This window comes from Phyllobates terribilis, unplaced genomic scaffold, assembly GCF_046119375.1.
Source record: "Phyllobates terribilis strain yellow unplaced genomic scaffold, ASM4611937v1 Scaffold_650__1_contigs__length_881393, whole genome shotgun sequence".
Lineage (NCBI taxonomy): Eukaryota > Metazoa > Chordata > Amphibia > Anura > Dendrobatidae > Phyllobates > Phyllobates terribilis.
In genome coordinates this window covers 267,138-292,436 of record NW_027363410.1, presented here as the reverse complement: position 1 = coordinate 292,436, position 25,299 = coordinate 267,138, and the positions used below count along the sequence as shown (strand labels likewise).

The 25,299-nt window shown below is 45.6% G+C and overlaps 10 non-coding genes and 2 pseudogenes across 10 annotated transcripts; all 12 read left to right on the top strand.

Annotated features, from left to right (window-relative positions):
* Positions 1-538: 538 nt before the first annotated feature.
* On the top strand, positions 539-729 carry LOC141235240 (U2 spliceosomal RNA). Its single transcript, XR_012301093.1, has one exon. It is a non-coding gene; the product is annotated as a U2 spliceosomal RNA (small nuclear RNA).
* Positions 730-1,844: 1,115 nt separating this feature from the next.
* On the top strand, positions 1,845-1,922 carry LOC141235368 (U2 spliceosomal RNA; annotated as a pseudogene).
* Positions 1,923-7,485: 5,563 nt separating this feature from the next.
* On the top strand, positions 7,486-7,679 carry LOC141235311 (U2 spliceosomal RNA). Its single transcript, XR_012301160.1, has one exon. It is a non-coding gene; the product is annotated as a U2 spliceosomal RNA (small nuclear RNA).
* A 1,109-nt stretch (positions 7,680-8,788) lies between these two features.
* On the top strand, positions 8,789-8,979 carry LOC141235194 (U2 spliceosomal RNA). The gene has a single exon (XR_012301048.1). It is a non-coding gene; the product is annotated as a U2 spliceosomal RNA (small nuclear RNA).
* A 1,115-nt stretch (positions 8,980-10,094) lies between these two features.
* LOC141235265 (U2 spliceosomal RNA) lies at positions 10,095-10,285 on the top strand. The gene has a single exon (XR_012301116.1). It is a non-coding gene; the product is annotated as a U2 spliceosomal RNA (small nuclear RNA).
* Positions 10,286-11,400: 1,115 nt separating this feature from the next.
* LOC141235259 (U2 spliceosomal RNA) lies at positions 11,401-11,591 on the top strand. Its single transcript, XR_012301110.1, has one exon. It is a non-coding gene; the product is annotated as a U2 spliceosomal RNA (small nuclear RNA).
* Positions 11,592-12,706: 1,115 nt separating this feature from the next.
* LOC141234920 (U2 spliceosomal RNA) lies at positions 12,707-12,897 on the top strand. The gene has a single exon (XR_012300782.1). It is a non-coding gene; the product is annotated as a U2 spliceosomal RNA (small nuclear RNA).
* A 1,115-nt stretch (positions 12,898-14,012) lies between these two features.
* LOC141234919 (U2 spliceosomal RNA) lies at positions 14,013-14,203 on the top strand. The gene has a single exon (XR_012300781.1). It is a non-coding gene; the product is annotated as a U2 spliceosomal RNA (small nuclear RNA).
* A 1,115-nt stretch (positions 14,204-15,318) lies between these two features.
* Positions 15,319-15,509, top strand: LOC141234918 (U2 spliceosomal RNA). Its single transcript, XR_012300780.1, has one exon. It is a non-coding gene; the product is annotated as a U2 spliceosomal RNA (small nuclear RNA).
* A 1,112-nt stretch (positions 15,510-16,621) lies between these two features.
* On the top strand, positions 16,622-16,812 carry LOC141235221 (U2 spliceosomal RNA). Its single transcript, XR_012301074.1, has one exon. It is a non-coding gene; the product is annotated as a U2 spliceosomal RNA (small nuclear RNA).
* A 6,459-nt stretch (positions 16,813-23,271) lies between these two features.
* LOC141235361 (U2 spliceosomal RNA) lies at positions 23,272-23,442 on the top strand (annotated as a pseudogene).
* Positions 23,443-24,557: 1,115 nt separating this feature from the next.
* On the top strand, positions 24,558-24,748 carry LOC141234917 (U2 spliceosomal RNA). Its single transcript, XR_012300779.1, has one exon. It is a non-coding gene; the product is annotated as a U2 spliceosomal RNA (small nuclear RNA).
* Positions 24,749-25,299: the final 551 nt, after the last annotated feature.

Genomic DNA, 25,299 nt, shown 5'->3' with positions numbered 1-25,299 from the left:
TAGTCTGTGGCATTCTGTTAAACTGTTGCTTATGGCGGTCTCTGTGAGCTTCTCAGCGACATTCAGCCAGCCAGGTATCCTGCCTGCAGTAGATGGAATGTGGCAATGGAACGCTGGCTGCGCGTGTCATAATAGGCTCTGAGCCTTTATATACCTGTGCACAGCAGCAGCCACCTTCAGTCTGCTGCTGGACAGCCAGCAGCAGCAGCAGCAGGAGAGGTATGTAATCAGGAGCCCTCCTGCTAAGGGTAGACAGCTGCTCGTTCCACCCCACCCCCCGCCTTAATTGGTTCTCCTCCCTTCCAACGGTGTTGAGGCGGGTGGGAACAGCAGGGGGTGAAGGTGCTGTGTTTAAAGAGGTGGAGTTATGCAGATCTAAAACGCGTGGATTGCAGCAGCAGCAAGCCGAAAAGTGCAGGCATGTAAGGGATCTAGAGGTTGACAACATGTCTTCTTAACGGGAGTCCAGGAGCTCATCTCCACAAATGGACTTTTCAGGATCCTTGGGTGGCTCCGTAGTTTGAAACCAATTCTGGTTATCGCTTCTCGGCCTTTTGGCTAAGATCAAGTGTAGTATCTGTTCTTATCAGTTTAATATCTGATACGTCCCCTATCTGGGGACCATATATTAAATGGATTTTTAGAACAGGGAGATGCAAAAAGAGCTTGCTCTGTCCACTCCACGCATTGACCTGGTATTGCAGTATCTCCAGGACTGGTGCACCCCTTCTTTAATGCAGTTTCTAAAATCAGAAAGAATTGAATTCAATGTTTTTTGTTCATTTTGCTTGTTTGTCGGATTTTGGGATGGACTCTTTGGCTTTGCTTTTCTTCTCCTCATTGGATTTTTCATGTTCAAAGTTGCAGAAGCCAGATTACAAGCTCATTTTGGTTCAACTTCAGCAACTGTGCATTGCATTGCCATGTAATGTGATGCAATGCTATCTTTCTAGCTCTCCCTTTTTACTTCCTTTTGGATAAACAGACATATTAGGCAAGCATTTTGGAGCTTTCACCTAAATAACTACAGGTGGTGAGATAAGCTGCACAATATAATTGACCTTTCAGTATATTGTTGCACACACACCATCTATTTAGCAAATGCCCTTGTTATCAACAGCAGCCTTTTAAACTCACCTGAGCTAACAGGTATGTGCGCTGGTTACTCTGCTGCGCTTAAAATTTCTTTTTTGGTTTGCTACAATGCCTTTTCTGAAACGTTGTCTCCTTCTGCTGGAACACTGACTTCTTTCATTTAATGCCTGCAGACTATAAAAGAGAACCCAACCCAAAAAGTTTGGTTGATTAGTCTGTGGCATTCTGTTAAACTGTTGCTTATGGCGGTCTCTGTGAGCTTCTCAGCGACATTCAGCCAGCCAGGTATCCTGCCTGCAGTAGATGGAATGTGGCAATGGAACGCTGGCTGCGCGTGTCATAATAGGCTCTGAGCCTTTATATACCTGTGCACAGCAGCAGCCACCTTCAGTCTGCTGCTGGACAGCCAGCAGCAGCAGCAGCAGGAGAGGTATGTAATCAGGAGCCCTCCTGCTAAGGGTAGACAGCTGCTCGTTCCACCCCACCCCCCGCCTTAATTGGTTCTCCTCCCTTCCAACGGTGTTGAGGCGGGTGGGAACAGCAGGGGGTGAAGGTGCTGTGTTTAAAGAGGTGGAGTTATGCAGATCTAAAACGCGTGGATTGCAGCAGCAGCAAGCCGAAAAGTGCAGGCATGTAAGGGATCTAGAGGTTGACAACATGTCTTCTTAACGGGAGTCCAGGAGCTCATCTCCACAAATGGACTTTTCAGGATCCTTGGGTGGCTCCGTAGTTTGAAACCAATTCTGGTTATCGCTTCTCGGCCTTTTGGCTAAGATCAAGTGTAGTATCTGTTCTTTTAAGAACACAAGAGCTACGATCTACACTTGACGAGAGCGATCGAACTCGGAAGGAGAAGAGCTTCGGATCCCAGCTGACATCGGAGAACGAAGGCGGATATCGGTGGGAGGAAGAAGCTCTAAAGAATCCAGAAGAAGACGAAGACTCGGAGAAGAATCGGGCTGTCCTGTGGAATCTTCGAGGAAGAAAATCATCGAGACAAAGACCTTTCGGGGAATTTGTCCAGAACACGACGGGAGAAGAATCTGCATAGCTCCACCCATTCCGGGAAGAGTTCCAGATCCAGCTCCAAGAAGTAACTGCAGGAGGAAAGCCATGGCAAGCGCTGCGAGGAAGGCCGAAAAGAAGAGCCTGGAGCTGGGGACAGCCAGGAGGGCCCAGCCAGGAGCCGATTCTGACCCCAAGGACTCTGCCTCCACGACTGGCCAGCAGAAGGGACCCCAGAAGCCCCGCCACGAAGCTCCAGCCCTAGAGCCATGGATGCGGCAGACGGTGGCCCTGAAGCTGAAGGAAGTGGATGGGAGGGTGCCGGACATGTCCTCGGACGTGTTCTGCCAGAAGATGCTGCTGGATCGAGGCTTCTCCAGGTCGGACACCCTCAGCATCCAGACCTTCTTGACGGGGATCTTCTTCGTCACCTTCGCCACTGTGAACACCTGCAGTAGGTTCTGGGAAATGGTAAGCGCAAAAGGACCGGATAATTCTTTCTCTGCCTTTACAGGTAGCTGCCCTATCCAGAGGGATGAAAGGAGGATCACGGTCTCCATGCGCAACCCGCACACCCCAGGCCAAGACATCTGTACCTTCCTGAGACGCTTCTGTTTGGTTGTGAAGGAACCCTCTCACATCCTGAATGGACTCGGCTTCTGGACAGGTAAGTGGTCGGTGACCGTTAGACTTCACAGGGACCTGGCGTACTCAGACGGACTTCGGCACCTGCCCCCGACATTCTCCCTGGGCAACTCCTACGGCCTCATCTATTACCCGGACATGCCGCGGAACTGCAGGAGATGCGGCAAGAACGGCCACGAGATGAAGGACTGCAAGGAGGATGCCTGCAGGATTTGTCGAGTGACGGGACACAGCTCGAAGGACTGCCCGAAGAAGACGTCCTGCAACCTGTGTGGGCTGGCGGCTCATCTGTACAAGGATTGCCCCAGGCGTGAGAGATCCTGGGCATCGGTGGTTGCGACGACCCCAGCTACGGAGGACAAGGCCCCGACGACCAGGCCTGTGAAGGTCAAGGACGCGACGACCAAGGCCCCAGCGGCCAAGGCCGAGACGACCAAGGCCAAAGCGGTCAAGGAGTCGGTGGCCAAAGCCCCAGCGACGGTCCCAGCAGCTCCGAAGCAGAAGAAAAAGTCAAAGGAGGGTAAGAGTTCTGTCACCCCTCTCTCGATCCCTCCCCCTGCCACCCCCGTCCAATCCCCCCCCACCCCGGCCACCCCTGCTGAGGATTCCACTTCCTCTTCCTCCTTCCCCTACTCCTCAGCAGGTGTCCTTTCCCCTGCCCCGGCAGCCACTCTCCCTCCCCAGACCATGGTAGCGGTGGAATTAACCTTTCCTCCACCCGCCGCTATCTATTCCGAGGAGGATTTTCCCCTTCTTGTCTCCCCAGTTCCAACCCGGGGAAAGAGGAAGGTGGAGGACAGCCCTGCTACTGAATCCTCCAAAAAGAAGATTCTGGATTTCGTAGGCGAAAAGGAGGATACCCTCCCTGAGCCAGAAGAGATGGAGCACATGGTTGAGACCCTGGTGGCCGAGCCAGAAGAGGAGGAACTGGTGGTCGCCGAGATCGAGGCCGCGCTGCTTGACCAGATGGAGGAAGAGGGCCTGCTGGTGATCCCGTCACCAGCAGTCAACACCGACGAGGGACCACCCGACCGGAGTGGTAACTAAGGTGTATTGCCTGCGCTAACTTTTTCTTTTTTCCCTACATGATGGCTAATATTAACTTATTTTCCATTAATGTCAGGAGCATCAAGGACAAGTTCAGACGTCAGACTATTTATGCCTTCCTTACTTCCCAGTTGTGTGATGTTTATATGTTGCAGGAATGTTCCCTTCCCTCCTCTAGGTCCTTCAAACATCTGGCCAGGGAGTGGTCCCACGGTCCATCCTACTGGTCCGGTGGGGGTGACTGCAAGTCTGCGGGGGTCGCAATTCTGATCAGGGGGGGCGCATTCACGCTTGAGTCCGTCCAGGAGCTCATCTGCGGCAGGGCTCTTGTTGTAGATGGCAACTGGGCGGGAGAACCTGTCAGGTTCATCAACGTGTATGCGTCCCCACTGAAGAATGAGCGTTTGGAGCTTTTCCAGACCCTGCGGCTTCAGCTTGCCACCACCAGGACCTTAGTGATGGCCGGGGATTTCAACTGCCCCATCGAGGAGGACGGTCGTAGTTCTGGCACATCTGCCAAGTTGGACATCACGTCCAAGCTGCTCATCGAGATGGTAACCGAGGCCTCTCTTCAGGACGTGGTGGGCTCCATGGGGAGAGGCTCCACGAACTATTCGTGGAGCCGACCCGATGGCTCACTCCGCTCCAGGATTGACTTTGTGTTCACCTCTCGGGCAGTCAGGCAGAGTAGGCACTCGATGGTCTCCTGCTTCTTCTCCGACCACAGAGCCATTCACTTACAAGGTGTCCTCGGCGACGGTTTTCCGTCCGGCCCCGGCTCCTGGAAGCTGAATTGTGCTCTGCTGGCTCAGGATGAAGTCGTGGAGGAGCTGAGAGCAGCCTACGCAATGTGGCAGTCCTACAAGGGTAGCTTCCAAACAGTCTCTGATTGGTGGGAATATGTTAAACTTGAGTTTCGCTGTTTCTTTCAGGCCAAGGGTCGACAACAGGCGTGTGAGAAGAGGAGGGACTTCAGAGGGCTGCAGCGCGAGCTGCGGTCGCTGCAGGACCTTCTTCACTGCGGCTGGGACGTGAGGGAGGAGCTGGAGGAGACCAAGAAGAGCCTGAAAAGGCACTTTGAGGAGGAGTCCAAGAGAATCATCTTCCGTTCCAAAGTGGAGAATCTGGAGAAGGGTGAGAAATGTAACTCATTCTTTTTCAGGAAACTTCATGCCGGTCACACGCCCCTGAACGAGCTGCGAGACGAGAGCGGAAACATGCGACGTGGGAAGGAGGACGTGATGAGGGTCGTCAGCGACTTCTACAGCGAACTCTACTCCCACAAGACTACCGACCCCGACGCTGCTGATAAGTTCCTGTCAGGTATCACTAACCATCTTGATCCTGCAGGCACGGCAGCCTTGGACAAACCTCTGATGGTGGGCGAATTGCTCTCTGCCGCTAAATCCTTTAGGACCGGCAGGACCCCGGGCAGTGATGGTCTTCCAGCGGAGCTCTATGTAGCGCTGGGAGACCTCATCTGTCCGGACCTGTTGGACCTGTACGAGGAGATGGTGGTGGAGGGTAGAATGCCTCCATCTTTGAGGGAAGGAATGGTCACGATCCTGTACAAGCGGAAGGGAGAGAGGTGCGACCTGAGGAATTGGCGTCCCATCACTCTGCTCAACGTGGACTACAAGACCCTGGCCAAGACGATGGCGACACGACTTAAGACGGTCATCGGACGGATCATCCACCCGGACCAGACCTGCGGCATCCCTGGACGTCGCATCGCAGACAGCCTCGCTCTCGTGCGGGACACGGTCGAGTACATCAAGGTCCGCCGCGCACACGCGGCCCTGGTCTCCTTGGATCAGGAGAAGGCCTTCGACCGGGTTTCCCACGAGTTCATGGGCCGAGCTCTGCACCGGTTAGGTTTGGGTAACATGTTTTGTTCGTATGTCCGTCTGATGTATTTTGATATCCACAGCTCGGTGTTGGTGAACGGCTGGAAGACTGACCCCTTCCCTGTCCTCTCTGGGGTCAGACAAGGCTGCCCTCTATCACCTCTTCTTTTTGTTTGTGTTATAGAACTCTTCGCAGAGGCTATCCGGCAGAATGGAGAGATCAGAGGGATCACCGCACCGGGTCCGGGACGACACGAGGTCAAGTGCTCGCTCTACATGGACGACGTCACCGTCTTCTGCGCTGATCGTGGTTCAGTCGACGCCCTCGTCCAGACGTGTGAGAGGTTCGGCCGGGCTTCAGGGGCCAAAGTCAACTGCAGGAAGTCGGAAGCCATGCTCTTCGGGGATTGGCAGCCGGCCTCCTCCGCCCCCTTCCCCTTCAACATTCAACCGGATTTCCTCAAGGTGCTGGGAGTCTGGTTCGGGAAGGAAGGAGCGGCCCTCAAGTCCTGGCAAGAACGCTTGGCCAAGGTGAAGCAACGGATCGGACTCTGGAGCCTCAGACACCTCACTTGTGAGGGTAAGGCACTCATCCTGCGTAATGAGGTCCTGCCCGTCTTGCAGTACACGGCGCAGGCCTGGCCCCCACACGTCACTGTGTGCAGGGCCATTACCAGGACAGTGTTTCACTTTGTCTGGGGATCCAAGATGGACAGAGTCAGGCGGGCCGTCATGTACAAGGAGCCTCGCAAGGGTGGGAAGGGCGTTCCAGATATCCCCACCCTCCTGCGATCCTCTTTTGTGTGTGATTGTGTCCGCCGGACTTTGCAAGTCAAGAATGGCTCCGCGGGCAGGTCCATGTCTCGCTTCTTCCTGCTTCCTCTTTGGAGGCGACTCGGCTGGGACAAGTGGGACAGCTCCTTCCCCTACAACTGGACGACGCCATGGTTCTACGGAGACGTCGTTCGATTTGTGGGGGAGCATCAACTGGAGGGACTCAAGCCCGACTTGTGGAAGCCCAAAACTATCCACAAGCTAATCAGAGCCAAGGATGACGTGGAGAACATCACAGGACTTCACCAGGACACGCTGGAGACTGTGTGGACAAATGTGTCGTCTGACAGGCTGACCAACGGGCACAAGGACTTGTCGTGGATGGCGATTCAGGGCGGACTGCCCGTCCGGTCATTCATGCATGCCCGGAACCTGTGCAAGACCCGGTACTGCCCAAGGTGCCCCTTCGTGGAGGAAACATCTTTGCACACTTTTTGGGACTGCGGATTTGCACAGTGCCTATTGACTGCACTTGAGGACGACCTGAGGAACTCTGTCCCCAGGGCGAGCCTATCGCACCATTCTGTGCTTTACGGACTCTTCCCTGGGGTTCATACCGTCGGAGCCATCCAGGAGGCTTGGCGCCTTATGAACTGCTTCAAGGATGCCGTTTGGGTCGCCAGGAACCGGCTCATCTTGAGGAGGGAGAGGATGTCCATCCAGGACTGCCGCAGGCTGATCCACAGCCTGCTCAGAGACTATTCCATCATGGACGGTCCGGAGGACGAGGACGAGGACTAAACCCCTCCTCCCCCTCTCCCCTTATGTGTCTTGTCTTTCAATAAAGCTTCGGGCCTGTGATTTTCCCCTCCCCATCCCCTTTTTCCCAATCCCCATCCCTTATCACGGTTCGTCGTACTGTATTGATTGACATGCTTTTCTTTCAGATTGAGTGTTTTGTGTAGCATAGGGGTGTGATGTGTCTAGTTAGTGCGTCGTATCCTCATGCTATGTAAATATGATGTAGAATTCTGTGTGTACTGGGCTGCGGCACTGTACACTGTCTGTTAACTTATTTTTTGTGCTAATAAAAGATATATTCAATCAAAAAAATCTGTTCTTATCAGTTTAATATCTGATACGTCCCCTATCTGGGGACCATATATTAAATGGATTTTTAGAACAGGGAGATGGAAAAAGAGCTTGCTCTGTCCACTCCACGCATTGACCTGGTATTGCAGTATCTCCAGGACCGGTGCACCCCTTCTTTAATGCAGTTTCTAAAATCAGAAAGAATTGAATTCAATGTTTTTTGTTCATTTTGCTTGTTTGTCGGATTTTGGGATGGACTCTTTGGCTTTGCTTTTCTTCTCCTCATTGGATTTTTCATGTTCAAAGTTGCAGAAGCCAGATTACAAGCTCATTTTGGTTCAACTTCAGCAACTGTGCATTGCATTGCCATGTAATGTGATGCAATGCTATCTTTCTAGCTCTCCCTTTTTACTTCCTTTTGGATAAACAGACATATTAGGCAAGCATTTTGGAGCTTTCACCTAAATAACTACAGGTGGTGAGATAAGCTGCACAATATAATTGACCTTTCAGTATATTGTTGCACACACACCATCTATTTAGCAAATGCCCTTGTTATCAACAGCAGCCTTTTAAACTCACCTGAGCTAACAGGTATGTGCGCTGGTTACTCTGCTGCGCTTAAAATTTCTTTTTTGGTTTGCTACAATGCCTTTTCTGAAACGTTGTCTCCTTCTGCTGGAACACTGACTTCTTTCATTTAATGCCTGCAGACTATAAAAGAGAACCCAACCCAAAAAGTTTGGTTGATTAGTCTGTGGCATTCTGTTAAACTGTTGCTTATGGCGGTCTCTGTGAGCTTCTCAGCGACATTCAGCCAGCCAGGTATCCTGCCTGCAGTAGATGGAATGTGGCAATGGAACGCTGGCTGCGCGTGTCATAATAGGCTCTGAGCCTTTATATACCTGTGCACAGCAGCAGCCACCTTCAGTCTGCTGCTGGACAGCCAGCAGCAGCAGGAGAGGTATGTAATCAGGAGCCCTCCTGCTAAGGGTAGACAGCTGCTCGTTCCACCCCACCCCCCGCCTTAATTGGTTCTCCTCCCTTCCAACGGTGTTGAGGCGGGTGGGAACAGCAGGGGGTGAAGGTGCTGTGTTTAAAGAGGTGGAGTTATGCAGATCTAAAACGCGTGGATTGCAGCAGCAGCAAGCCGAAAAGTGCAGGCATGTAAGGGATCTAGAGGTTGACAACATGTCTTCTTAACGGGAGTCCAGGAGCTCATCTCCACAAATGGACTTTTCAGGATCCTTGGGTGGCTCCGTAGTTTGAAACCAATTCTGGTTATCGCTTCTCGGCCTTTTGGCTAAGATCAAGTGTAGTATCTGTTCTTATCAGTTTAATATCTGATACGTCCCCTATCTGGGGACCATATATTAAATGGATTTTTAGAACAGGGAGATGGAAAAAGAGCTTGCTCTGTCCACTCCACGCATTGACCTGGTATTGCAGTATCTCCAGGACTGGTGCACCCCTTCTTTAATGCAGTTTCTAAAATCAGAAAGAATTGAATTCAATGTTTTTTGTTCATTTTGCTTGTTTGTCGGATTTTGGGATGGACTCTTTGGCTTTGCTTTTCTTCTCCTCATTGGATTTTTCATGTTCAAAGTTGCAGAAGCCAGATTACAAGCTCATTTTGGTTCAGCTTCAGCAACTTTGCATTGCATTGCCATGTAATGTGATGCAATGCTATCTTTCTAGCTCTCCCTTTTTACTTCCTTTTGGATAAACAGACATATTAGGCAAGCATTTTGGAGCTTTCACCTAAATAACTACAGGTGGTGAGATAAGCTGCACAATATAATTGACCTTTCAGTATATTGTTGCACACACACCATCTATTTAGCAAATGCCCTTGTTATCAACAGCAGCCTTTTAAACTCACCTGAGCTAACAGGTATGTGCGCTGGTTACTCTGCTGCGCTTAAAATTTCTTTTTTGGTTTGCTACAATGCCTTTTCTGAAACGTTGTCTCCTTCTGCTGGAACACTGACTTCTTTCATTTAATGCCTGCAGACTATAAAAGAGAACCCAACCCAAAAAGTTTGGTTGATTAGTCTGTGGCATTCTGTTAAACTGTTGCTTATGGCGGTCTCTGTGAGCTTCTCAGCGACATTCAGCCAGCCAGGTATCCTGCCTGTAGTAGATGGAATGTGGCAATGGAACGCTGGCTGCGCGTGTCATAATAGGCTCTGAGCCTTTATATACCTGTGCACAGCAGCAGCCACCTTCAGTCTGCTGCTGGACAGCCAGCAGCAGCAGCAGCAGGAGAGGTATGTAATCAGGAGCCCTCCTGCTAAGGGTAGACAGCTGCTCGTTCCACCCCACCCCCCGCCTTAATTGGTTCTCCTCCCTTCCAACGGTGTTGAGGCGGGTGGGAACAGCAGGGGGTGAAGGTGCTGTGTTTAAAGAGGTGGAGTTATGCAGATCTAAAACGCGTGGATTGCAGCAGCAGCAAGCCGAAAAGTGCAGGCATGTAAGGGATCTAGAGGTTGACAACATGTCTTCTTAACGGGAGTCCAGGAGCTCATCTCCACAAATGGACTTTTCAGGATCCTTGGGTGGCTCCGTAGTTTGAAACCAATTCTGGTTATCGCTTCTCGGCCTTTTGGCTAAGATCAAGTGTAGTATCTGTTCTTATCAGTTTAATATCTGATACGTCCCCTATCTGGGGACCATATATTAAATGGATTTTTAGAACACGGAGATGGAAAAAGAGCTTACTCTGTCCACTCCACGCATTGACCTGGTATTGCAGTATCTCCAGGACCGGTGCACCCCTTCTTTAATGCAGTTTCTAAAATCAGAAAGAATTGAATTCAATGTTTTTTGTTCATTTTGCTTGTTTGTCGGATTTGGGGATGGACTCTTTGGCTTTGCTTTTCTTCTCCTCATTAGATTTTTCATGTTCAAAGTTGCAGAAGCCAGATTACAAGCTCATTTTGGTTCAACTTCAGCAACTGTGCATTGCATTGCCATGTAATGTGATGCAATGCTATCTTTCTAGCTCTCCCTTTTTACTTCCTTTTGGATAAACAGACATATTAGGCAAGCATTTTGGAGCTTTCACCTAAATAACTACAGGTGGTGAGATAAGCTGCACAATATAATTGACCTTTCAGTATATTGTTGCACACACACCATCTATTTAGCAAATGCCCTTGTTATCAACAGCAGCCTTTTAAACTCACCTGAGCTAACAGGTATGTGCGCTGGTTACTCTGCTGCGCTTAAAATTTCTTTTTTGGTTTGCTACAATGCCTTTTCTGAAACGTTGTCTCCTTCTTCTGGAACACTGACTTCTTTCATTTAATGCCTGCAGACTATAAAAGAGAACCCAACCCAAAAAGTTTGGTTGATTAGTCTGTGGCATTCTGTTAAACTGTTGCTTATGGCGGTCTCTGTGAGCTTCTCAGCGACATTCAGCCAGCCAGGTATCCTGCCTGCAGTAGATGGAATGTGGCAATGGAACGCTGGCTGCGCGTGTCATAATAGGCTCTGAGCCTTTATATACCTGTGCACAGCAGCAGCCACCTTCAGTCTGCTGCTGGACAGCCAGCAGCAGCAGCAGCAGGAGAGGTATGTAATCAGGAGCCCTCCTGCTAAGGGTAGACAGCTGCTCGTTCCACCCCACCCCCCGCCTTAATTGGTTCTCCTCCCTTCCAACGGTGTTGAGGCGGGTGGGAACAGCAGGGGGTGAAGGTGCTGTGTTTAAAGAGGTGGAGTTATGCAGATCTAAAACGCGTGGATTGCAGCAGCAGCAAGCCGAAAAGTGCAGGCATGTAAGGGATCTAGAGGTTGACAACATGTCTTCTTAACGGGAGTCCAGGAGCTCATCTCCACAAATGGACTTTTCAGGATCCTTGGGTGGCTCCGTAGTTTGAAACCAATTCTGGTTATCGCTTCTCGGCCTTTTGGCTAAGATCAAGTGTAGTATCTGTTCTTATCAGTTTAATATCTGATACGTCCCCTATCTGGGGACCATATATTAAATGGATTTTTAGAACAGGGAGATGGAAAAAGAGCTTACTCTGTCCACTCCACGCATTGACCTGGTATTGCAGTATCTCCAGGACCGGTGCACCCCTTCTTTAATGCAGTTTCTAAAATCAGAAAGAATTGAATTCAATGTTTTTTGTTCATTTTGCTTGTTTGTCGGATTTTGGGATGAACTCTTTGGCTTTGCTTTTCTTCTCCTCATTGGATTTTTCATGTTCAAAGTTGCAGAAGCCAGATTACAAGCTCATTTTGGTTCAACTTCAGCAACTGTGCATTGCATTGCCATGTAATGTGATGCAATGCTATCTTTCTAGCTCTCTCTTTTTACTTCCTTTTGGATAAACAGACATATTAGGCAAGCATTTTGGAGCTTTCACCTAAATAACTACAGGTGGTGAGATAAGCTGCACAATATAATTGACCTTTCAGTATATTGTTGCACACACACCATCTATTTAGCAAATGCCCTTGTTATCAACAGCAGCCTTTTAAACTCACCTGAGCTAACAGGTATGTGCGCTGGTTACTCTGCTGCGCTTAAAATTTCTTTTTTGGTTTGCTACAATGCCTTTTCTGAAACGTTGTCTCCTTCTGCTGGAACACTGACTTCTTTCATTTAATGCCTGCAGACTATAAAAGAGAACCCAACCCAAAAAGTTTGGTTGATTAGTCTGTGGCATTCTGTTAAACTGTTGCTTATGGCGGTCTCTGTGAGCTTCTCAGCGACATTCAGCCAGCCAGGTATCCTGCCTGCAGTAGATGGAATGTGGCAATGGAACGCTGGCTGCGCGTGTCATAATAGGCTCTGAGCCTTTATATACCTGTGCACAGCAGCAGCCACCTTCAGTCTGCTGCTGGACAGCCAGCAGCAGCAGCAGCAGGAGAGGTATGTAATCAGGAGCCCTCCTGCTAAGGGTAGACAGCTGCTCGTTCCACCCCACCCCCCGCCTTAATTGGTTCTCCTCCCTTCCAACGGTGTTGAGGCGGGTGGGAACAGCAGGGGGTGAAGGTGCTGTGTTTAAAGAGGTGGAGTTATGCAGATCTAAAACGCGTGGATTGCAGCAGCAGCAAGCCGAAAAGTGCAGGCATGTAAGGGATCTAGAGGTTGACAACATGTCTTCTTAACGGGAGTCCAGGAGCTCATCTCCACAAATGGACTTTTCAGGATCCTTGGGTGGCTCCGTAGTTTGAAACCAATTCTGGTTATCGCTTCTCGGCCTTTTGGCTAAGATCAAGTGTAGTATCTGTTCTTATCAGTTTAATATCTGATACGTCCCCTATCTGGGGACCATATATTAAATGGATTTTTAGAACAGGGAGATGGAAAAAGAGCTTGCTCTGTCCACTCCACGCATTGACCTGGTATTGCAGTATCTCCAGGACCGGTGCACCCCTTCTTTAATGCAGTTTCTAAAATCAGAAAGAATTGAATTCAATGTTTTTTGTTCATTTTGCTTGTTTGTCGGATTTTGGGATGGACTCTTTGGCTTTGCTTTTCTTCTCCTCATTGGATTTTTCATGTTCAAAGTTGCAGAAGCCAGATTACAAGCTCATTTTGGTTCAACTTCAGCAACTGTGCATTGCATTGCCATGTAATGTGATGCAATGCTATCTTTCTAGCTCTCCCTTTTTACTTCCTTTTGGATAAACAGACATATTAGGCAAGCATTTTGGAGCTTTCACCTAAATAACTACAGGTGGTGAGATAAGCTGCACAATATAATTGACCTTTCAGTATATTGTTGCACACACACCATCTATTTAGCAAATGCCCTTGTTATCAACAGCAGCCTTTTAAACTCACCTGAGCTAACAGGTATGTGCGCTGGTTACTCTGCTGCGCTTAAAATTTCTTTTTTGGTTTGCTACAATGCCTTTTCTGAAACGTTGTCTCCTTCTGCTGGAACACTGACTTCTTTCATTTAATGCCTGCAGACTATAAAAGAGAACCCAACCCAAAAAGTTTGGTTGATTAGTCTGTGGCATTCTGTTAAACTGTTGCTTATGGCGGTCTCTGTGAGCTTCTCAGCGACATTCAGCCAGCCAGGTATCCTGCCTGCAGTAGATGGAATGTGGCAATGGAACGCTGGCTGCGCGTGTCATAATAGGCTCTGAGCCTTTATATACCTGTGCACAGCAGCAGCCACCTTCAGTCTGCTGCTGGACAGCCAGCAGCAGCAGCAGCAGGAGAGGTATGTAATCAGGAGCCCTCCTGCTAAGGGTAGACAGCTGCTCGTTCCACCCCACCCCCCGCCTTAATTGGTTCTCCTCCCTTCCAACGGTGTTGAGGCGGGTGGGAACAGCAGGGGGTGAAGGTGCTGTGTTTAAAGAGGTGGAGTTATGCAGATCTAAAACGCGTGGATTGCAGCAGCAGCAAGCCGAAAAGTGCAGGCATGTAAGGGATCTAGAGGTTGACAACATGTCTTCTTAACGGGAGTCCAGGAGCTCATCTCCACAAATGGACTTTTCAGGATCCTTGGGTGGCTCCGTAGTTTGAAACCAATTCTGGTTATCGCTTCTCGGCCTTTTGGCTAAGATCAAGTGTAGTATCTGTTCTTATCAGTTTAATATCTGATACGTCCCCTATCTGGGGACCATATATTAAATGGATTTTTAGAACAGGGAGATGGAAAAAGAGCTTGCTCTGTCCACTCCACGCATTGACCTGGTATTGCAGTATCTCCAGGACCGGTGCACCCCTTCTTTAATGCAGTTTCTAAAATCAGAAAGAATTGAATTCAATGTTTTTTGTTCATTTTGCTTGTTTGTCGGATTTTGGGATGGACTCTTTGGCTTTGCTTTTCTTCTCCTCATTGGATTTTTCATGTTCAAAGTTGCAGAAGCCAGATTACAAGCTCATTTTGGTTCAACTTCAGCAACTGTGCATTGCATTGCCATGTAATGTGATGCAATGCTATCTTTCTAGCTCTCCCTTTTTACTTCCTTTTGGATAAACAGACATATTAGGCAAGCATTTTGGAGCTTTCACCTAAATAACTACAGGTGGTGAGATAAGCTGCACAATATAATTGACCTTTCAGTATATTGTTGCACACACACCATCTATTTAGCAAATGCCCTTGTTATCAACAGCAGCCTTTTAAACTCACCTGAGCTAACAGGTATGTGCGCTGGTTACTCTGCTGCGCTTAAAATTTCTTTTTTGGTTTGCTACAATGCCTTTTCTGAAACGTTGTCTCCTTCTGCTGGAACACTGACTTCTTTCATTTAATGCCTGCAGACTATAAAAGAGAACCCAACCCAAAAAGTTTGGTTGATTAGTCTGTGGCATTCTGTTAAACTGTTGCTTATGGCGGTCTCTGTGAGCTTCTCAGCGACATTCAGCCAGCCAGGTATCCTGCCTGCAGTAGATGGAATGTGGCAATGGAACGCTGGCTGCGCGTGTCATAATAGGCTCTGAGCCTTTATATACCTGTGCACAGCAGCAGCCACCTTCAGTCTGCTGCTGGACAGCCAGCAGCAGCAGCAGCAGGAGAGGTATGTAATCAGGAGCCCTCCTGCTAAGGGTAGACAGCTGCTCGTTCCACCCCACCCCCCGCCTTAATTGGTTCTCCTCCCTTCCAACGGTGTTGAGGCGGGTGGGAACAGCAGGGGGTGAAGGTGCTGTGTTTAAAGAGGTGGAGTTATGCAGATCTAAAACGCGTGGATTGCAGCAGCAGCAAGCCGAAAAGTGCAGGCATGTAAGGGATCTAGAGGTTGACAACATGTCTTCTTAACGGGAGTCCAGGAGCTCATCTCCACAAATGGACTTTTCAGGATCCTTGGGTGGCTCCGTAGTTTGAAACCAATTCTGGTTATCGCTTCTCGGCCTTTTGGCTAAGATCAAGTGTAGTATCTGTTCTTATCAGTTTAATATCTGATACGTCCCCTATCTGGGGACCATATATTAAATGGATTTTTAGAACAGGGAGATGGAAAAAGAGCTTGCTCTGTCCACTCCACGCATTGACCTGGTATTGCAGTATCTCCAGGACCGGTGCACCCCTTCTTTAATGCAGTTTCTAAAATCAGAAAGAATTGAATTCAATGTTTTTTGTTCATTTTGCTTGTTTGTCGGATTTTGGGATGGACTCTTTGGCTTTGCTTTTCTTCTCCTCATTGGATTTTTCATGTTCAAAGTTGCAGAAGCCAGATTACAAGCTCATTTTGGTTCAACTTCAGCAACTGTGCATTGCATTGCCATGTAATGTGATGCAATGCTATCTTTCTAGCTCTCCCTTTTTACTTCCTTTTGGATAAACAGACATATTAGGCAAGCATTTTGGAGCTTTCACCTAAATAACTACAGGTGGTGAGATAAGCTGCACAATATAATTGACCTTTCAGTATATTGTTGCACACACACCATCTATTTAGCAAATGCCCTTGTTATCAACAGCAGCCTTTTAAACTCACCTGAGCTAACAGGTATGTGCGCTGGTTACTCTGCTGCGCTTAAAATTTCTTTTTTGGTTTGCTACAATGCCTTTTCTGAAACGTTGTCTCCTTCTGCTGGAACACTGACTTCTTTCATTTAATGCCTGCAGACTATAAAAGAGAACCCAACCCAAAAAGTTTGGTTGATTAGTCTGTGGCATTCTGTTAAACTGTTGCTTATGGCGGTCTCTGTGAGCTTCTCAGCGACATTCAGCCAGCCAGGTATCCTGCCTGCAGTAGATGGAATGTGGCAATGGAACGCTGGCTGCGCGTGTCATAATAGGCTCTGAGCCTTTATATACCTGTGCACAGCAGCAGCCACCTTCAGTCTGCTGCTGGACAGCCAGCAGCAGCAGCAGGAGAGGTATGTAATCAGGAGCCCTCCTGCTAAGGGTAGACAGCTGCTCGTTCCACCCCACCCCCCGCCTTAATTGGTTCTCCTCCCTTCCAACGGTGTTGAGGCGGGTGGGAACAGCAGGGGGTGAAGGTGCTGTGTTTAAAGAGGTGGAGTTATGCAGATCTAAAACGCGTGGATTGCAGCAGCAGCAAGCCGAAAAGTGCAGGCATGTAAGGGATCTAGAGGTTGACAACATGTCTTCTTAACGGGAGTCCAGGAGCTCATCTCCACAAATGGACTTTTCAGGATCCTTGGGTGGCTCCGTAGTTTGAAACCAATTCTGGTTATCGCTTCTCGGCCTTTTGGCTAAGATCAAGTGTAGTATCTGTTCTTATCAGTTTAATATCTGATACGTCTCCTATCTGGGGACCATATATTAAATGGATTTTTAGAACAGGGAGATGGAAAAAGAGCTTGCTCTGTCCACTCCACGCATTGACCTGGTATTGCAGTATCTCCAGGACCGGTGCACCCCTTCTTTAATGCAGTTTCTAAAATCAGAAAGAATTGAATTCAATGTTTTTTGTTCATTTTGCTTGTTTGTCGGATTTTGGGATGGACTCTTTGGCTTTGCTTTTCTTCTCCTCATTGGATTTTTCATGTTCAAAGTTGCAGAAGCCAGATTACAAGCTCATTTTGGTTCAACTTCAGCAACTGTGCATTGCATTGCCATGTAATGTGATGCAATGCTATCTTTCTAGCTCTCCCTTTTTACATCCTTTTGGATAAACAGACATATTAGGCAAGCATTTTGGAGCTTTCACCTAAATAACTACAGGTGGTGAGATAAGCTGCACAATATAATTGACCTTTCAGTATATTGTTGCACACACACCATCTATTTAGCAAATGCCCTTGTTATCAACAGCAGCCTTTTAAACTCACCTGAGCTAACAGGTATGTGCGCTGGTTACTCTGCTGCGCTTAAAATTTCTTTTTTGGTTTGCTACAATGCCTTTTCTGAAACGTTGTCTCCTTCTGCTGGAACACTGACTTCTTTCATTTAATGCCTGCAGACTATAAAAGAGAACCCAACCCAAAAAGTTTGGTTGATTAGTCTGTGGCATTCTGTTAAACTGTTGCTTATGGCGGTCTCTGTGAGCTTCTCAGCGACATTCAGCCAGCCAGGTATCCTGCCTGCAGTAGATGGAATGTGGCAATGGAACGCTGGCTGCGCGTGTCATAATAGGCTCTGAGCCTCTATATACCTGTGCACAGCAGCAGCCACCTTCAGTCTGCTGCTGGACAGCCAGCAGCAGCAGCAGCAGGAGAGGTATGTAATCAGGAGCCCTCCTGCTAAGGGTAGACAGCTGCTCGTTCCACCCCACCCCCCGCCTTAATTGGTTCTCCTCCCTTCCAACGGTGTTGAGGCGGGTGGGAACAGCAGGGGGTGAAGGTGCTGTGTTTAAAGAGGTGGAGTTATGCAGATCTAAAACGCGTGGATTGCAGCAGCAGCAAGCCGAAAAGTGCAGGCATGTAAGGGATCTAGAGGTTGACAACATGTCTTCTTAACGGGAGTCCAGGAGCTCATCTCCACAAATGGACTTTTCAGGATCCTTGGGTGGCTCCGTAGTTTGAAACCAATTCTGGTTATCGCTTCTCGGCCTTTTGGCTGCGATCTGTAGTGGGTTGCGTCATTTGGCCAAGGTGATCTAGGTGGATCTTTGCACTCGGCCTTCTGGATCTTGGTCCAGCTGCTGCTATTGGGTGTGGAGCAAAGTCTAGATTTGCCTTTTCTTCCTGGAGGACGGTTCTTTTTCGTGGTGTGGAGGTCGGTAGGACGAAGAGGATTGAAATCCGGGTGGAGCTGCGATCTGCTGTGTCGTTTTTTTTCCTGATCATCTGTGGAAAAAGAAGGAGGAAAAGAATATGGAATCGAAGAGGCCATTTGGAGGTAGGAGGGAAAATCGGGAGAACAATTCCAATGACTATTTTTCAGAGGATTATCCTTTGAAGGATACACTCCGTTTGTTGGTGGCTCCTGGTTATCGGCAGGAAAAGGATTCCGAGTTTATCTTCAGAGAGATTTGTAAATTTCTGAAGATTGAAAAGGAGGAACTTTTTTGTTTTCAATCCTTTTTTTCGAGAGGGATATATGATTTAACTTTAATGGGGAACTCTCAGTGTGAAAGAGCCTATACTCTCTATGAAGTTAATAGGGAGAACGAGCTTTTTGTTGGAGTGAGAGTGATTCCCTCCTTTCAGTTCTCCATGAAACTGCTAACAATACATTTGTTCAGTCCATTTGTTACTGATAGTGAAGTAATAAACTATCTAAGTGCATATTGTGAGAAAGTTATCCCAAGAAAACGTGGGGAAACTAGGTTCGGAGTGTGGAACGGAAAAAGGGTTTTTCTGGTAGCCTTCAAGAAGGACCCAGAAGAAGAAGGTGGGGTACTTAGACCACCACCAAATGTCTATGTTAATCGTAGCCGTGGATATCTGTTTTTTTCGGGTATGCCTAATTACTGTTATGGGTGCCGTAAATATGGACATTTGGATATTGTGTGCAAAAAGTGTTGTAGGTGTCCCGGTTCAGCTCATCAGGAGGATGCATGTCCAAATAAGAAGAAAGGAGGCGAGGAGGAGATGGATACTTCATCAGAACATCGGCAGAATGAAGCCGAGGATGGTGAGGAAGCAAGTGAAAAGAGAACTGATGAGCAGGAAATGGAGGAGGTGAGAAAAGTAAAGAAGAAGAAAACACCGGAAGAAGAGAAGAGAAAGAAAGAAGAGAGAGGGAGGAGGTCGGAGGAGGATGAGAAAAGAAAGATGGAAGAAAGGAAGAAGGAGAAGGAGTTAGAAGAAGATAAGAACAGAGAAGAGCAGAAGAAAGAAGGTCGGGAGAAGGAAGAGCAGAAGAAAGAAGAAAAGAAGAAAGAAGAAAAGAAGAATGAAGAACGGAGGATTGAAGAATTGAAGTCTGTGCTGGTGGGTGTGGGACAATTAATGCAGAAAGTCCCTCCACCAAGCAAAGAGAGTAATATAAAAGAACAAGGGGGTGAAGTAAAAAAGGGAGGCGCAGGGGGAAAGGTGGTGGTAGTGAAAAGTCAAAGCCTGCCTGTAATAGGGCCTTCCCCTAGGGAGATTTTATCTCAGAGTATACCCTGTGGTCAGGAAAGGATGGATTCATCAAAAATTTTGAAAAGAAGTGTAGATGATAAAGAGCGTGGTGTAGGGCCATGTGTAGTAAAAGTATTTGCTTGTGAAAAGGATTTTGACATTTCCAGTACATCAGAGTCGGAAGGGCTGAGTATCGATGAAAGTGCTTTGCAATCCGATGAGGGCGGGGGAGATAGCCCGGTGCCAGTCACTAAAAGATGATCAGGGCGGCTTCCCTGAATGTTCAGGGTTTCAATGACTTATATAAAAGAACTGTGATTTATGACTATTTTAATAATGAAAATTTTGATTTTGTATTTCTTCAAGAATGTAATTTGTCAAAGAAGTTAAATTATGATTTTTTACGGGGTATATGGAAGGGTAATTTATGTTTTTCAGGCGGGAATGAATTCAGAAGTGATGGGGTTGGTTTTATATGTTCCAGGGAATGGGAGATTACCAACTACGAAGAAATATACCCTGGTAGGATTCTAAGAGTGGATGTAGAAAGGAATGGGAAGAAATATAGATGTTTTAATATTTATGCCAATACAGAAAAAGTTTTAAGGTTACATTTGTTTGAAATTTTGCAGCTTTTTATCCCAGGTGTAGTTCCAGTAATTTTAGGGGGAGATTTTAATTGTCAACTAAATAATGTAAAAGATGGTTCGGTTTCTTGTCTCAAGGGTATTTTATCTTCTTTTAACCTAAAAGATGCTTGGTGGTTGGACGGGCAGAAGAAGGAGTATGAAATTACTTGGGAAGGAAGAGGTTGTTCCTCGAGAATAGATTATTTGTTTATATCCAAGGATTTTACTTGTTCTAATTTTAAAACGCATAAAGCACCTTTTTCTGATCATAGAATAATTGAATGTACACTGATGGTAGAGGCGGATGAGGGAAAAAGGCCGTCTCATTGGAAACTGAATGTATCATTGTTACAGCATAAGGAGGTAAGGGAGGATTTTAAATTTTTCTTTGAGAAACTGAAATTAGAAAAGAAATGTTTTGACTCTACTTTTAAATGGTGGGACTACATGAAAAAGGAAGTTAAATTATTCTTTATGGAAGTAGGCAAGAGGAAAGCTGCGGATAAGCGACAGTCATACAATAACCTTAATGCAAATCTACAGTGTCTGTATCAGTTTAGGAATAATGGAGTTAATGTGGAGGAGGAAATTATGGTGACGAAGGAAAAAATTCAAAAATGTCTGAGAGAAAAAGGAAAAGAAATTATCTTTAATTCTCGTGTGAAGGTGTTGGAGGAAGACGAGAAATGTACTAAATTCTTTTTTAAAAAAATCTGTGAGAAAAAGGCCTTTATGGGGGTTTTAGAGGGGGAAAGGAGTTTGGAGGGGAAAAAGATGAAAGTGAAAGAATTTTATGATAACCTGTTTTCAGCAAAAAATACAGATAGGTCTTTGAAGGAGCATTTTTTAGGAGGGTTGGATAAGTGTTTTACTAAGGAAAATAAATTATTATTATCAGAGGGTATTTCAAAAGAAGAAGTTTTTAATACAGTTAATACATTGCAAAACGGTAAGACACCAGGGTCGGATGGGTTACCCATTGAGTTTTATAAAATATTATGGGATATTGTGGGGAATGAATTTTATGAAATGTTTTTAAAAGTTGAGTCTTTATGTCGTGTCCCGGAGTCATGGTTGGAGGGGGTAATTGTTTTATTATACAAAAGAGGTGATAGAGAATTGCTAAAAAACTGGAGACCGATTACTCTTTTAAATACAGATTATAAAGTTTATGCGAAGCTGTTGGCAAATAGATTAAAGAAAGTGGTGAGTTCGGTGATAGATATAGACCAAACGTGTGCAGTTCCAACGCGGAAGATCAGTGACTCGTTGATTTTAATTAGAGACATAATATGGGATGTTTCCGATAGAAGACAGAAGATGGCGTTAATTACTCTGGATTTTGAAAAGGCTTATGATAGAGTCGCCCATGATTTTTTATTCGATGTTTTAAGGAGAATGGGTTGCCCGGATGATTTTAGTAAACGTATTAAATCCTTGTATCAAGCATGTTTTAGTAAAGTATCTGTAAATGGGTTTTTATCTGGAAGTGTAAAGATTAATTGTGGGGTGAAACAGGGATGCCCCTTATCCCCTATTCTTTTTATCTGTGCGATTGAGCCTCTTTTAACTGCTTTTAGGAAAGACAAAGTGATTAATGGTTTTTTTATTCCTGGGAGTTGGGGAGAGCAGGTTAAAGTGGTGGCTTTTATGGATGATGTGACTGTTTTTGTAAAAGATTTAAGAAGTATGAATAGGGTTTTAAGAACGGTTGAATGGTTTGGGGCGGCATCAGGTTTTAAGATCAATTTGGAGAAATCTGGTGTTTTAACGATGGGCGGTTTTATCTTAGAATCCGATTGTAAATTATTGAGAGTCTTTGAAGCAAAGATTTTAGGCATCTATTTTTCGGAAGAGTGTGGAAATGTAAAAAATTGGGAATCACTGTTGGAGAGGGTTAGGAAAAAGGTGTCTTTTTGGAATCTGAGAGAGCTAACGTTGGAAGGGAAGATTTTAATTATCAAGCAGGTTTTACTCCCAATGATTTTATATGTTGCAACCATTTTTATTCCACCTGTCAATGCGATGAAAAAAATTATTAAAGTATGTTTTAATTTTTTATGGAGATCAAAAATGGAAAGGGTTAAGCGCGAAGAATTGTATAAGCCAAAAAAGAAAGGTGGTAAAGGTTATCCTGATATCAAAGCCTTTTTATATGCAAAGTATATGGCAAACTGCATAAATATTTTATTAGGGTCAGAATCGAAGCTTAAAGCCTTTTCTATTTATAATTTGGGTTTCTATATAAGAAAATATAAGTGGGTGGACATGAGATTGAATAGACCTTATAGATTTTTACCCCCAAGTAACTATGTTGTGCTGGAAAAGATTTTGAGAGATTATGATCTAAAAGGTTTTGATCTTAAGGTACTGAGGTGTCATAAAAAGATATTACAAGTCTTGGAAGGAAGGTTAAACACTAGTCCAGTGGAGCACTTTATGCCAAAGATAGTGGACAGGATTTGGCTGAATGTAAACTATGTGTTCTTATCAAATGAACATAAAGATTTGTTATGGTGTATAATAAAGGATTGCTTACCGACACGAGAATTTCAGCATAGACGTGGTCTTGTTCGTTTTGAAAAATGTCCAAGACAGAGATGTGGAGGTAGTGAGACTCCTATGCACGTATTCTGGAATTGCGAGTTTGCACAAAAAGTCTGGAGGAAAATGTGCAATCTGATTAAAGCTGTGAGTAATGTTAATTTTTTAGATTTTAACAGGGTGTTCTATGGGATGGGTGTAAAGGAAGAAGATTTTAAGGTGGTGTGGGTGATTATAACATGTGTAAAGATGGCAATTTGGAAGGTGAGAAACATTTTGATTTTTAAACATAATGAAGTGTCTGTTGAACAGTGTATTAAGTTGTGTCTAAGTTATTTATTTATGTATTTTTGGAAGGACAAAATGGTTTTGGGCATAAGAAAAGCAGATGTATTGTGGAAGCAAAATGAATGGAATATACTTACTGTGTAGCCTTTGTTGTCATTGAAAATCTTTTTCTGGAAAAATACAAATATTAATTACAGGAAAAAAAAAAAAAAAAAAAGTTAAAAAGAAAGTTAAGAAAAAGGAAAGAAGGAAATATATATGTATATATATATATATATATATATATATAAAAAAAAAAAAAAAAAAAAAAAAAAAAAACACGATGATGGATTTGAGTCTTGGTTTTTGCTTTTAAAGATGTAAGACTTTGTAATCTGAGTGTAAAAAAAAAAAAAAAAAAAAAAAAAAAAAAAAAAAAAAAAAAAAAAAATCTGTTCTTATCAGTTTAATATCTGATACGTCCCCTATCTGGGGACCATATATTAAATGGATTTTTAGAACAGGGAGATGGAAAAAGAGCTTGCTCTGTCCACTCCACGCATTGACCTGGTATTGCAGTATCTCCAGGACCGGTGCACCCCTTCTTTAATGCAGTTTCTAAAATCAGAAAGAATTGAATTCAATGTTTTTTGTTCATTTTGCTTGTTTGTCGGATTTTGGGATGGACTCTTTGGCTTTGCTTTTCTTCTCCTCATTGGATTTTTCATGTTCAAAGTTGCAGAAGCCAGATTACAAGCTCATTTTGGTTCAACTTCAGCAACTGTGCATTGCATTGCCATGTAATGTGATGCAATGCTATCTTTCTAGCTCTCCCTTTTTACTTCCTTTTGGATAAACAGACATATTAGGCAAGCATTTTGGAGCTTTCACCTAAATAACTACAGGTGGTGAGATAAGCTGCACAATATAATTGACCTTTCAGTATATTGTTGCACACACACCATCTATTTAGCAAATGCCCTTGTTATCAACAGCAGCCTTTTAAACTCACCTGAGCTAACAGGTATGTGCGCTGGTTACTCTGCTGCGCTTAAAATTTCTTTTTTGGTTTGCTACAATGCCTTTTCTGAAACGTTGTCTCCTTCTGCTGGAACACTGACTTCTTTCATTTAATGCCTGCAGACTATAAAAGAGAACCCAACCCAAAAAGTTTGGTTGATTAGTCTGTGGCATTCTGTTAAACTGTTGCTTATGGCGGTCTCTGTGAGCTTCTCAGCGACATTCAGCCAGCCAGGTATCCTGCCTGCAGTAGATGGAATGTGGCAATGGAACGCTGGTTGCGCGTGTCATAATAGGCTCTGAGCCTTTATATACCTGTGCACAGCAGCAGCCACCTTCAGTCTGCTGCTGGACAGCCAGCAGCAGCAGCAGCAGGAGAGGTATGTAATCAGGAGCCCTCCTGCTAAGGGTAGACAGCTGCTCGTTCCACCCCACCCCCCGCCTTAATTGGTTCTCCTCCCTTCCAACGGTGTTGAGGCGGGTGGGAACAGCAGGGGGTGAAGGTGCTGTGTTTAAAGAGGTGGAGTTATGCAGATCTAAAACGCGTGGATTGCAGCAGCAGCAAGCCGAAAAGTGCAGGCATGTAAGGGATCTAGAGGTTGACAACATGTCTTCTTAACGGGAGTCCAGGAGCTCATCTCCACAAATGGACTTTTCAGGATCCTTGGGTGGCTCCGTAGTTTGAAACCAATTCTGGTTATCGCTTCTCGGCCTTTTGGCTAAGATCAAGTGTAGTATCTGTTCTTATCAGTTTAATATCTGATACGTCCCCTATCTGGGGACCATATATTAAATGGATTTTTAGAACAGGGAGATGGAAAAAGAGCTTGCTCTGTCCACTCCACGCATTGACCTGGTATTGCAGTATCTCCAGGACCGGTGCACCCCTTCTTTAATGCAGTTTCTAAAATCAGAAAGAATTGAATTCAATGTTTTTTGTTCATTTTGCTTGTTTGTCGGATTTTGGGATGGACTCTTTGGCTTTGCTTTTCTTCTCCTCATTGGATTTTTCATGTTCAAAGTTGCAGAAGCCAGATTACAAGCTCATTTTGGTTCAACTTCAGCAACTGTGCATTGCATTGCCATGTAATGTGATGCAATGCTATCTTTCTAGCTCTCCCTTTTTACTTCCTTTTGGATAAACAGACATATTAGGCAAGCATTTTGGAGCTTTCACCTAAATAACTACAGGTGGTGAGATAAGCTGCACAATATAATTGACCTTTCAGTATATTGTTGCACACACACCATCTATTTAGCAAATGCCCTTGTTATCAACAGCAGCCTTTTAAACTCACCTGAGCTAACAGGTATGTGCGCTGGTTACTCTGCTGCGCTTAAAATTTCTTTTTTGGTTTGCTATAATGCCTTTTCTGAAACGTTGTCTCCTTCTGCTGGAACACTGACTTCTTTCATTTAATGCCTGCAGACTATAAAAGAG